The sequence below is a fragment of the Aptenodytes forsteri genome, unplaced genomic scaffold, assembly GCF_000699145.1.
Source record: "Aptenodytes forsteri isolate BGI_AS27 unplaced genomic scaffold, ASM69914v1 Scaffold55, whole genome shotgun sequence".
NCBI lineage: Eukaryota > Metazoa > Chordata > Aves > Sphenisciformes > Spheniscidae > Aptenodytes > Aptenodytes forsteri.
In genome coordinates this window covers 1,591,606-1,602,549 of record NW_008796063.1, presented here as the reverse complement: position 1 = coordinate 1,602,549, position 10,944 = coordinate 1,591,606, and positions in this window count along the sequence as shown.

Here is a 10,944-nt window from a genome sequence, read left to right as displayed (position 1 = left end):
CCCTGCAGAAGATAAGTAGTGGCTCCACATGGACATGAATGGGCCTTAATGTCCAGAGATCAGAGTGAGCAGAACTTAACTCTTGGATGTGACAGAGGGAAAACAGCTATTTCTTCACCTTCCCGCCTCTTGCAGGTGAGGCAGAGAAGGAGGGCAGATTGCTCGGTGGCCTGGCTGGCAGAAGAGCTGGGGTTCATTTTCAGCTTGGACAAGACCCTTTGTGTCTCAATGTTTAGCGCTGTAAAAGGGACTAGTAGCTGTATCCTCTGTAAGGACTTTGAAGGCTCTACATGGGAAAGCTGTGCCAGGTGTATGGACTCCTATGATCTGGTTTTGTCCAGGAAAAACTCAGAGCAGAACTTTGTTTTCAAACAGCTACCATCTAACTAAATTGCTTTTCTGCTAATGGTACTGGCTGCCCTCTTGATCAAAAGATGCATTTTAAAATAAAGCCTGGGTTATTTTTTTTGGGCACAAGTAAAGCTTTAGACCATTTCCAGATGACCACTGTATAAACAATACTGTAAGGAAAACGGCAGATTTTGAATGTGAAGTTTCAAAGAGCTTCTTCACAAAGGAGAGCCATTGCAGTTTGCCTGCGAGGAAATTGGAGGGGCAGGGCACGGCCACCTACCCCTGAATGCAGCTCCATTTTATATGTCTTTTTCTTTTCTTCTGGCAGGTCATTAGTCACAATGACAAAAGTATTTACCAGATAACTGGAAACAGGCAGTATTCACAGCAACGGGGAAGAATTCGACAAGATTTCCAAATCAGGCGTCTTTCATCTGACCCCCTTCATTCGCCCAGAGTGCCTGATCAGAGCTGCCTACACTACGGAACAACATACCAGGGAAAACTCCTGCATTGGCAGAGGGTGACCTAGATGACCCGCCAGCTCTTCTTCCCTGATGTGTTTGGTCGTTCTGAAGCACACACCTGAGCACGTTGTAACAGTGCTAAAAGCTTGCGCACGGACAGAGCAATGTGGGATGTTTCCATGCTTGGACGGAGCAGTGTGGAGACGTGGGATGAAGATGCATCTGAAATATGGCCCTTTCTCCAGAAGGAGCTGAGCCTTTTGTGAGCCCCCCATGGCAAACCAAAGCATTTTGGCTGAACTTCAGAGCATAAACATATCTCCTGACAAGGAGAGAAGGTTGCTATGGCCATCTGAGTAGTGAAACCAAACACAAGTAAGAGTAAACTGAAGAAAATTCTCCTTCTTTCATATAATCTGTGTCCCTTGTGGATGTTTGCTCTGAGTCCATTTGGTCAGCTGCCTGTATGAATTAGCATGCAGATATCTGATCTTGAAATTCTAGCTTGAGGACCTGACCCCACCATTTGTACCACTTGAAACACAGGCTCATGCTGTCCTTGTAGCTAGAATTAAAGCCCATTTCCAAAAATGTGGCCTGCTGACGTTAGGCATTGCACTTCTGAATATCTCAACATAAGCTATTTTCCATGTGGAATTGGCTGAACCCACTCTAACAGTGATCACTGTATCTAACATATTTACCATGGAAAGATTACTAGACCACTAAGAAGAAGGGATACAGTTCAAAGGCTCAGCTGGTATGTCTATGTCTTCAGATTTTGTTGTGTAAGTATAAATAGCCCTGAAATAAATGCTTGAATCCAAATTATGAAGCTTAGTGAGGGCAGCTTCAGGATTCAAACCTAGAACTGTGTAGGAATTTCATGGCTGGTCACTCTTGTGGGTTGCCCTGCCCTTGTCCTGCCCACAGACAAAAATCAAGAGAAAAGGGTGGTTTTCCAGCTCCGATGCCTGCAACAGCCCTTGCCAGGAAGAACAGGCTTGTGGCTGCCACAGCACACTGGAGGTCCAAAGACCTTGGTTCCCTTCCTAACATTTGGACTTTGGGAAGTTGTTCTCTCCTCGAGTCAAACTCTGTTTTCTCTCTGAAAATGGGAGATAATACTTCCCTAAGCAATAAGAGTAAAGTCTGTATGATACTCAGTTACCTTGATAACAACTGCTATTTTAAAGCCAAATAGAGAAACAAAATCTCCAGTACAAACCTATATAGTCTTCTCAGTTTAAACATAACTTTCTGTATCCATACTACTTGCTTGAAGCTAGAACTCCATGGAGAAGCCAGCCAGGGTGGTCCTAATGTGATAATTTTGGGTTTCTGGTGGCAAAAGGTTCCTTTTCTTTTCCAAAAAAAAGTATTTTTCTTAATGCATTGAAAACCAGCCACACAAAGACCAACATTCCCTAGTGTTTGCATTAAAAAAAGAGATGTACTCATAAAATGCAGACGACGGCAGCTTTCCTGTAGTCACAAGTCAGCGTATTCAAAGCACTAACGTATGTTATTTGCTAAAAGCAAATACCTAAATTCAGATCAGTTCTGGCTCAAGACTACTTTTATTAGTCATTGAAAAGATGACACCTTGTTCGTCAGCTCTCAGATATAATTTTGAATAGATTCAAAGTTAATCTGAATGCCATAAGATATCTCTATTTCTTTTGAGTTGATTTTTCTCCTACATTCAGATTCTCCTTTAATTAAGATTCACCGTTGTTATATCCTCTGTTTATGCCCATGTTTTGTGACTGTCAGTGACCAAGATGATTATTCTTTTTTTGTCTACCAGGTCAGCAGTCCTGTCATAATTGCTTGGTTTATGTCAACAGTATTCGTGATCCCTAAGTGGGCTTCCGTCCCAGCACTGTTCAGGCCCACAGCATTTAAACTTCTAACATCAGGCAAGGATGGAGGCATTATAGCCAGTAATGCTAAGGCACAAATAAGATTAAGGTAATAAATATCAAATATCAAAGCAGCTTCAACACAGCATATATCAGAGTTGTGGAAAGAAAGAATTTTTCTGATTCAGCAGCAGCTCCAAAGAATAAAAAGCCTTTCTGACCACTTAAATTAAATATTCTGTTTGATCCCCAAATGAACTGTTTTATTTTGAAATTGAGATTTTAAAAAATGTTTTCAATTTTATTTCAAAGAAAGTTGAAAGGCATCTCAAAACAAAAAATTGTTTTGTAAAGAAACACCAAATCCTTAATTTTGAAAATATTACAACAAAAGATTTTAATTTTCAGGGAATTTCTCCTCAGTTTTGTGTGTGAAAATAAGTCGGTGAAATGGGACATGCCTGGAAAGTTTCAGTGTTGACAAATCTGCATTTTTCATCCAGCAGAGTCCTGATGAAAAAATACTGACCACTCTCATTAGCCCATAATTTCTTAAATCAGATGCCATACCTTCACTTTCCCAATAACATTTATATTTTGAAGGCAAATGCACAGCTTTCCTCAGGAGGAAGACAGCCCTCATCAGGACATACTTCTAAATATCACTACACTCAAACCCAGGATGGGCTGTCCTGCACTGCGAGCTATCGACATCACATTGATTCCATGGGAATGATGCAACTCAAACCACAGTTTAAAATAACACGACAGTTTTCTGTCAATGCTAGCTCACTGAAAATGTTTCATATTCTAAAATTAAGGAGGTAAACCATCAGCTGATGTCACCGAAGTTTAGCTAAAGTCAGTCTGGTTTTCCATTGCCCTTAAAGATCTGCTAGTGTCACCGGACCTTGGTAGGACAGTAGTGCAGCCTTAGACTTGTAACGCTCAGTCCTTCTCATGTCTCAGCTACGGGGAGCTTACAGAGGGATATAAAACCCAGTCTACTCGAGAAATGTAAAATGCTGCAGCACACCTGCCTCATAGGTAATTATGCCTTTAACCTCTTAACTAGGTCTAATGTAAGTAACTTACAAAAAAATTTCAGGATTTGCTCTTTTTTGGCATTACACTGATTACTTTCTTTGCAATGAAAGTCATTTTGAGATAGGATCAGTTCTGTATTTTCCATGAGTTTGGCAGCTGGAGGAACATTCTTTTCCTCCAGTGTCTTGAAGAACAGAAAGACACTTCCTAAGGATGGAGTGTTAGATAATTCTTGACTTTGAAAGCCAAGCTGATGGAATTGCTGGGAAAAAAAAAAGGGCAAATAAGTAGTAAAAATCACAGTTCTATGATAGGTATGTAGTATTTTTCTGCTGAGACTCTTAAAGAGAGAATCATATCTACCCCTGCTCCTCTACAGAAGCAATGCTTTCACAGGAGTGTTTCATGCCATGCATGTGTGGAGGTGTGGATGTCCTACTGGAAGGTTTAGAGAAGAAATTCTGTAGCAACCACACTCATCTTGCAGAGCAACAGGCAACAGCTGCCTTTCAGGTTTGTTTCTTTCTCTGGTTCCAAGATGAAATACTTTATCTGTAATTATTGTAACTTACTTGTATCAGAAATGCCAGTGTGAAGAAGATTTACAGACAAATGTTTTTATCGACTTCTTGAGTGAAAGAAATGCACCCTATGCCATTGTATCCTTTGCCCCATTACAGCTCCATCTCTCATCATCCCTCCTGAAGAGATTTGGTTTGGTGCTGGGCGGTCTGAGAACCACAGCTTTGATCTGTAATTTCTGAATGTGGGCAGAAAGCATGCCTAAGTACTTATGGGTTACAAACTGGAGGTTAGGGATAATATCCAAGTTAGCACACTATGCAGCCTATTATGGAGCTTAATTAGTGTTCAGGTCATACTCCCCTGAGATGCTTTAGATGCCCTGGAGAGCTTACACCAGGTTGGAGCTGTGAATCTGAATCTTCTCAGGTTGAGCAAGCTCTGGTGTCTAGGTCTTTCTTTTCCTGAATGAACGCTAGGCTGGTGCTCCTTTCTTGTCATCAAAAAGAGACGTGTACACCGGCCAAGTCACTCTGCCTCATTCCTGAGTCAGGCACCGATACAGGAGGGTGAGCTGCCACCTGAGAGATGCACCTTCTGGCTGCCTGGGAGAAGGACACTGCTTTGTGTGTGCCTCTGCCTTTGGCAGCTCCAGCTGACCACACTGAAGCCTTTCACAGCTGTGAATTTGATCATTAGAGTCCAACTTGGCACCGTGAATTTCATGCCTGCAGCCGGCTGCTTGATTTTTCAGTAGAGCAGGACCAGGTTTCAGGATGCCTTTGTTGCTCTTTGGATTAAGCCTCAAGAGACTATTTCCAGGACTGAAGTTGCAATCTGTCAATCATGCTCAGCTTCTAGGTGTGTAAAAAGCGAGAAAGAAGGACACACTGAGCCTCCCCAAATCCCCATGTCGGCGTGTGCTTTTTCATCGCTGAATATCGAAGTATTCAAAGTTAATCCTGCAACTCTTCCTGCAGGACAAACAAGTCTCTGAGTCAATTGTGCACACAGAAAAGAACCTCTTCCCCTCCAAAACAGGGTGGTGTTTTATAGCAGAACCTCTGCTAGACTCACGCACACACATCCAGCCACCCTCTGAAATCAGAGAACAATGACGGGGGCTGTATTTATATTTTTTTTTCCCTCTTGCCTCTTTGGCAAAAGGAGAGTGGGTGGAGACAGACACTTTGGCTCCACGTTCACCTAAAAGCCCTTTCAAATGCCCGGTGCGTTGAGCAACACGGAGGCAGCAGTTTCTGTCTTTATTTCTGCGTGTTGACAGGGAGAGAGGAGAATTTTAACTGGATCAGCTCGTTTCCTGTGGCGAGGCACAGTTCGCATGGGTGTAGCAGAAGCAAGGTGGATGCACAGCCACGAACAAGGGCTGCCGTGACACAGGGAAGCAGCAGTGAACTCGGCCGTGTTTTCATGTGGATGAACTCGTAACTAATGCTCCACATCCCAAACTGAATCCAAACCTGAGGGCACCACACTGAAGTAGCGTGAGGCTCCAGGTCTGGCTCACAACACCCTGTGATGCACAAGAGATTGCCTGCGCGAGTGGAAAGGCGTGGGAGCTCCAAGCCGCAAGGAAAAGGACTGTTTGGTGAGATTCCAGCCAAAACCACTTCCATACAGGGCCTGTTAACGAGGTCTGTACCACGATGTCCTCCCCATCTCTGATTTTCGCACCATTTCTCCACTGAAGGAAGATTTGTGTTATTTTTCTTGCTTGGACTGCTCAAAGTTGACCTTGTAGAGTGTCCTGCCCGTCTGAAGAAAAGGGCCAAGGCCAGGAAGCTGATGTGGTCTAGGGGAAATAGAAGAAAAACTGGCCCCTGAGTAGAAAGCTGCAGCATACTACTTTCTTCTAAGACCAATTTGCCAAGATGGAAATGTTCTGGAGGCAAAGGGATTACACCAGACATGAACCTGTCTTGCTGTGTTTTGTAAAAAATTGGGTGTGTAGAGTACAGCTGCCTTCAGGCACGTTCAGCCTGCAAAACCTGTTCATCTTGGTAGAAAATAGGATTTACTGCCCTCAACTGCATCATGAGAGCCCTGCTCCCATACAGGGTAGTATTTGTATTATTAAAAATAATTTCTAGCATTACTTTAAAATGTATACAAATGGAAAAAAATGCTTTTCCTGCCTAAGAAATCATTGAAGAAAATCCTGAGCACAGAGATGTGAAGCCAGAGTACAGTGAGACTTACTGTGCATTTTCAGTGGTGTAAGATGGATCTAGTTTCTTACATAAACTTCACACAAGATTCATTGATATATGAGGCTCAGTATGACTATTCCTTGCAAATGGAGCATCTGCTACTGCAAATTTAAATACATCTGCGTGCATCCATACATGGATACTGAAATATTGTTGGTATTTATGACAATTTAATTTTTCCTTAATGACTTTCTCTGTCCCTTTTAATGGTGCATGAACAGCACCAATAACAAAAATTCACACTCCTGCTCTGTGATCATATTACACTTCTCTATTCCAATTGACGCCAGATACATCTGTAGATTAAAAGCAAGCTTTAAACTATAAATAACCTCTCCATCTCTCTTATGACAATTCAGTTATTTGCATTTTGTTCACTCAGACACATCACATAACATCACAGATGTAAATTTTTATGTACCACTTCAAAAATTGAATGTCTGTCAGACTCATACAGCAAAGAACTACTATTGCTTGGAAAACACTGTGAAAATGGATAAAACCCCAGATACGAATATCTGACTGGTTAGGCTTTAGCTGGCTCGGTCCCCAGCTCTCACACGAGGTTGCTTTGTGATGCTTCGTGTTTGGTGCTGTGGCTCTGAGATCATCAGGTGCACTTCCCATAGTGACTCATGGATGCATTTGGACCCAAGGGGAGGAGGTGAAAGGGGAGAAGGGATGTGCGTGTGTGCGTAGGTACGTGCACAACGCAATCTGAGGCACGCAGTGCAGTTGATGAAGCAAGGCAGGCAGGCTCTCCTGCACAGTCACCGAAGAGGGAAGGCTCCCTGGAGGATGGCTGGCCGCAGTAGCTACTGTAGGTGCACTGGAGGAGCCATTGCCTGTATGACCAAGATAGCTGGTACTCTAACATGGGCACTATGTGAGAAGCTTAGGGTTATATGCTACAAACAACTCCCCAAGAGCCCTCAAAAGAGAAAAACCAGCAAGGCCAGTCACAGGCACAAGCAACTTCAGGTGGTTACTTTGGGTCCTATGCTTCTGGGGTCCTTGGGAGCCTGCGTCTCCCATGCCTTGCATCCCTCCTGGCAAGCTGCCTCTCATTAGCTGCTTTGCAAAAGCTGCTGCCTCTCTCAGCATGCTGAAGGGAACAGAGGCCTTTGATATGCAGGGGTGGAGGGTTACCACGGACCAGCCAGCACAAGGCAACTTGCTCCTCCCTGGGTCACTGCATGGACTCGGTCCTGGATGGGAGTAGCCCTTTCAGGGGAGGATCTGGGGCAGCGGGCTTAGAGGTGGAATCCTCATTGGGAGAGCTGGGGTGCTAAACAGAGCAGTGGGTGGTGCTGAAGACAAGGGTCTGGAGATGGGACTTTCACAAACTTTTAGAAGAATTTAAGATTCTGCTTCTAAATCTGTTAGTTCACCAAGAAAGAAAACAAGGGCCAGATCTGATCTCAGTGATGTCATTGCAAATATGGATAATTACACTGACTTCAACTAACTCTAGAGGTGGTGATCTTGCACCACTAAAACTAGTGGTAAAACTCCCCGTGATTCAGTGGAGCTGAGAAATCACCTCACCGGGACACAACTGCAATGCATTTTCAAATGCCAGCGTGTCAGACTCCAGAAACCCAGCTGTGCCCTTGCCTGCATCCCAATCAGTAATTTTAACCCAAATGAGATGTCCTATAGTCGCAGCTAAATCTAGACTACTGTATGCTTTAAAGTGAGGTTGTGCTTTTGGAATTATTTGTATAGTTGCGAAAAATAAATCAATTCCGCTCATTCTCATATGCCAGTTGGCACACAGGACAGCAGGACTGGAAAGGTACTTCCAGGGCCACAGAATCTGACTCTGCTCAGTTGTGGGCGCCATCTCAAGCTCCTTCACGAAAGGGGAACATCGAAGTGGTACACAGCATTTGAGATAAATTCTCACCGGGGACTCGTAAATGTCATTAATACATCCTTATCTCCTTTAGCCACTAGTTCATATGGCTTCTGCAAACACAGATAGAAAAAGAATCAGATCATTGATTTGGAGTCAACTTGCAGTTGACTGTGAAATTAAATGTAAACCGTACACAGATACTTTGGGTAAATTTGTGGCATTTGAGAATAGTTAGCTTTCTGCCAATATTTCTATTTCAAAAGTATTTAGAAGATGGCTAGGTGAAATCTTGTTACTTAAATTATAATGCACTGAAAAATAACGTATCTCTATCATCATCGTGATAGAAAGACTTGATCATATCTAGCATTTAAAATGATCAAATAACAATTATTCAGATGCCACCATCTGTACAGCTTCTTGAATAATCTGTAGTCAGCGAAGCTGGTAACACCAGTAATAACCTCATAACCTAAGATAAAACATGTGTGTCCATACGTAGCCACAATGAAACCTTGGCTTAGAAAGCATTACTAAGGTGCATGGTAGCAGGACAGTTGATAGTGGGAAAAGATGGCAAGCTGCTTTCATATTGGCAGTCAGTGATGTGTTGAGGCATGAGCCCATGGGGATAAATTCAATTACCCACTCATAAAAGATCCTCCCTGGCCAGCAGCTCCCGCGCCCTGCTGCCAGACAGACCAGGGTGCACTATCCATCCGTTGGCGTGTGTGCAGATGACTCAACATCGCATGTGCAGCACATCCAGTCACCCTGCACATGGGGATTCACTGGCTCATGCTCTGCAGCCCTGCCAGGGGTCCTGAACACTGTGCAAAGCTCTGCAAACAAGTGCTCAGAAGTACGACCCACGCATAGCCTGGCAGTGCTGGTCATATTGGGAATCAAATTACTTGATTCCCTGCTCAGCTGAATTAGTGCTAAGTGGATGGTAAGTGGTAAGTACACACGGAGACCTTCAACACGTTTGTCTCAGGATACAAATCCACATCCCACATCATGCTTCATAAATGAAGGTATATATAGCTGAGGGGTGGGAAGGAGATGTGGTGACAGGTAACATGGGATAGTATGGCAGCACAGACCGTAGGCTGGGGCTTGCATACATGTGATGCTACGAATGGCTCTAGCATGTGACCAGACCCCCTTCTCAACCAAAGTACATAGGTCCTGTGGCTGTGCATTAAAAGAAGGACCAGTAAGTTTTGAGGTGAAAAGACTTCTGCAAATGAAGATGAAGTCTGCCTGCATCTCCAGTCCGTACCAAACAGTTGCAGATGCTGCAAAACATTTCCTGTGCTCCAGTGGCATCGTCCCTACATCACTTACTCTCTCTTACATGCACACACATGTTAGCATGCAGGAATAGATTGTCCTTGGTGCATCCCCTCTCCTCCTTTGTGCTTTCAGCTGAAAACCTTTGCCTCAAGCACAGTGGCTGCTTCAAAATACGTCTCCTTCCTGAAGCAGGTGATTGAGTGGAAAGGTGCTGCGGGACACTGTTCACACCGGGGAGTGCGAACTTTGGAGAGGGCAGGGGCAAAAGGAGGGGGACACTTGGCACAACTAATTTATTTTTTCCAACCTGCCTTCCCCTTCAGTGCTGGAGCTCAGAGGTGTTCATTAGAGGAAAAAACAAGCAATTTTCTCCCTTTCAGAAATCAGCTGGAGAAGTCCATTTTGCCATCAGTGATGTTTCCAAGCAAAACTACAGCTGAATGTAAACCTCAAGAACCACTGGACTGACCCAATGTCATTGCAGTTAAGAATCATTGATTAAACTGATAGTGTTTCAAGGCCCAGAACTGATCGTGTTTCAAAATTCTGGCTTGTTTTTGAGTGGTCCCATCAATTTATTCTTCTCCTACAGAAAAATGATATGCAGCCAGGCTGTTACAGACAAATGATGCAAAAGGATTTCAGCACCATTCCCATCACACTCTCTAGGGCTGAAGCATCCCTTGAATAGCCCATGGGCAGCGCACAGCCCCATCCTCCCACAGGATCTGCTGGGCTCACTGTGTCCCCTGCTACCGAGTGTGACATGGGGCTGTGGCTCACGTCACGGAAGGAGATAACGGAGAGGTTTGACTCAGAAAGACTATGTCAGCCTCCGCGCTTGGGACGTTCTCCAGCCAGCAGGACAGGGCTGGCCTGTCGTGACTTCTCTGGCATTCCTGATGCCAGGAAACAGTCTGCTTTGTAAACATGGGATATGTGGAAAAACAGCTTGGTCAGGGATTCACCCTCTCTTCCTGTGAGAGGCGAGTGAACCTGTACCATGAGCTGGGCACTGCCAAAGTGCATGGGCACGTGGAGCTGCGCACTCTCACCAGAGCCCATCTCACCATCATGTGCTCCCCATCATCAGATAGGGCATCAGGTTTTATGACTCCCTGTCACCTTACTGGTGACCGTATTAATAAAGTTACCTGTCTTTAAAGTGTTTGTGCCTTTCCTGTTAGGATCCGAAAAGAAGTGGCACCTCCTGGTGCAAAACAAGGTGAAGGGGATGAAAATAGTGGAGTGAGAAGCAGCTAGGGAAGCTACAGGGTGTCCTTTCCCTGGTGGGCTCC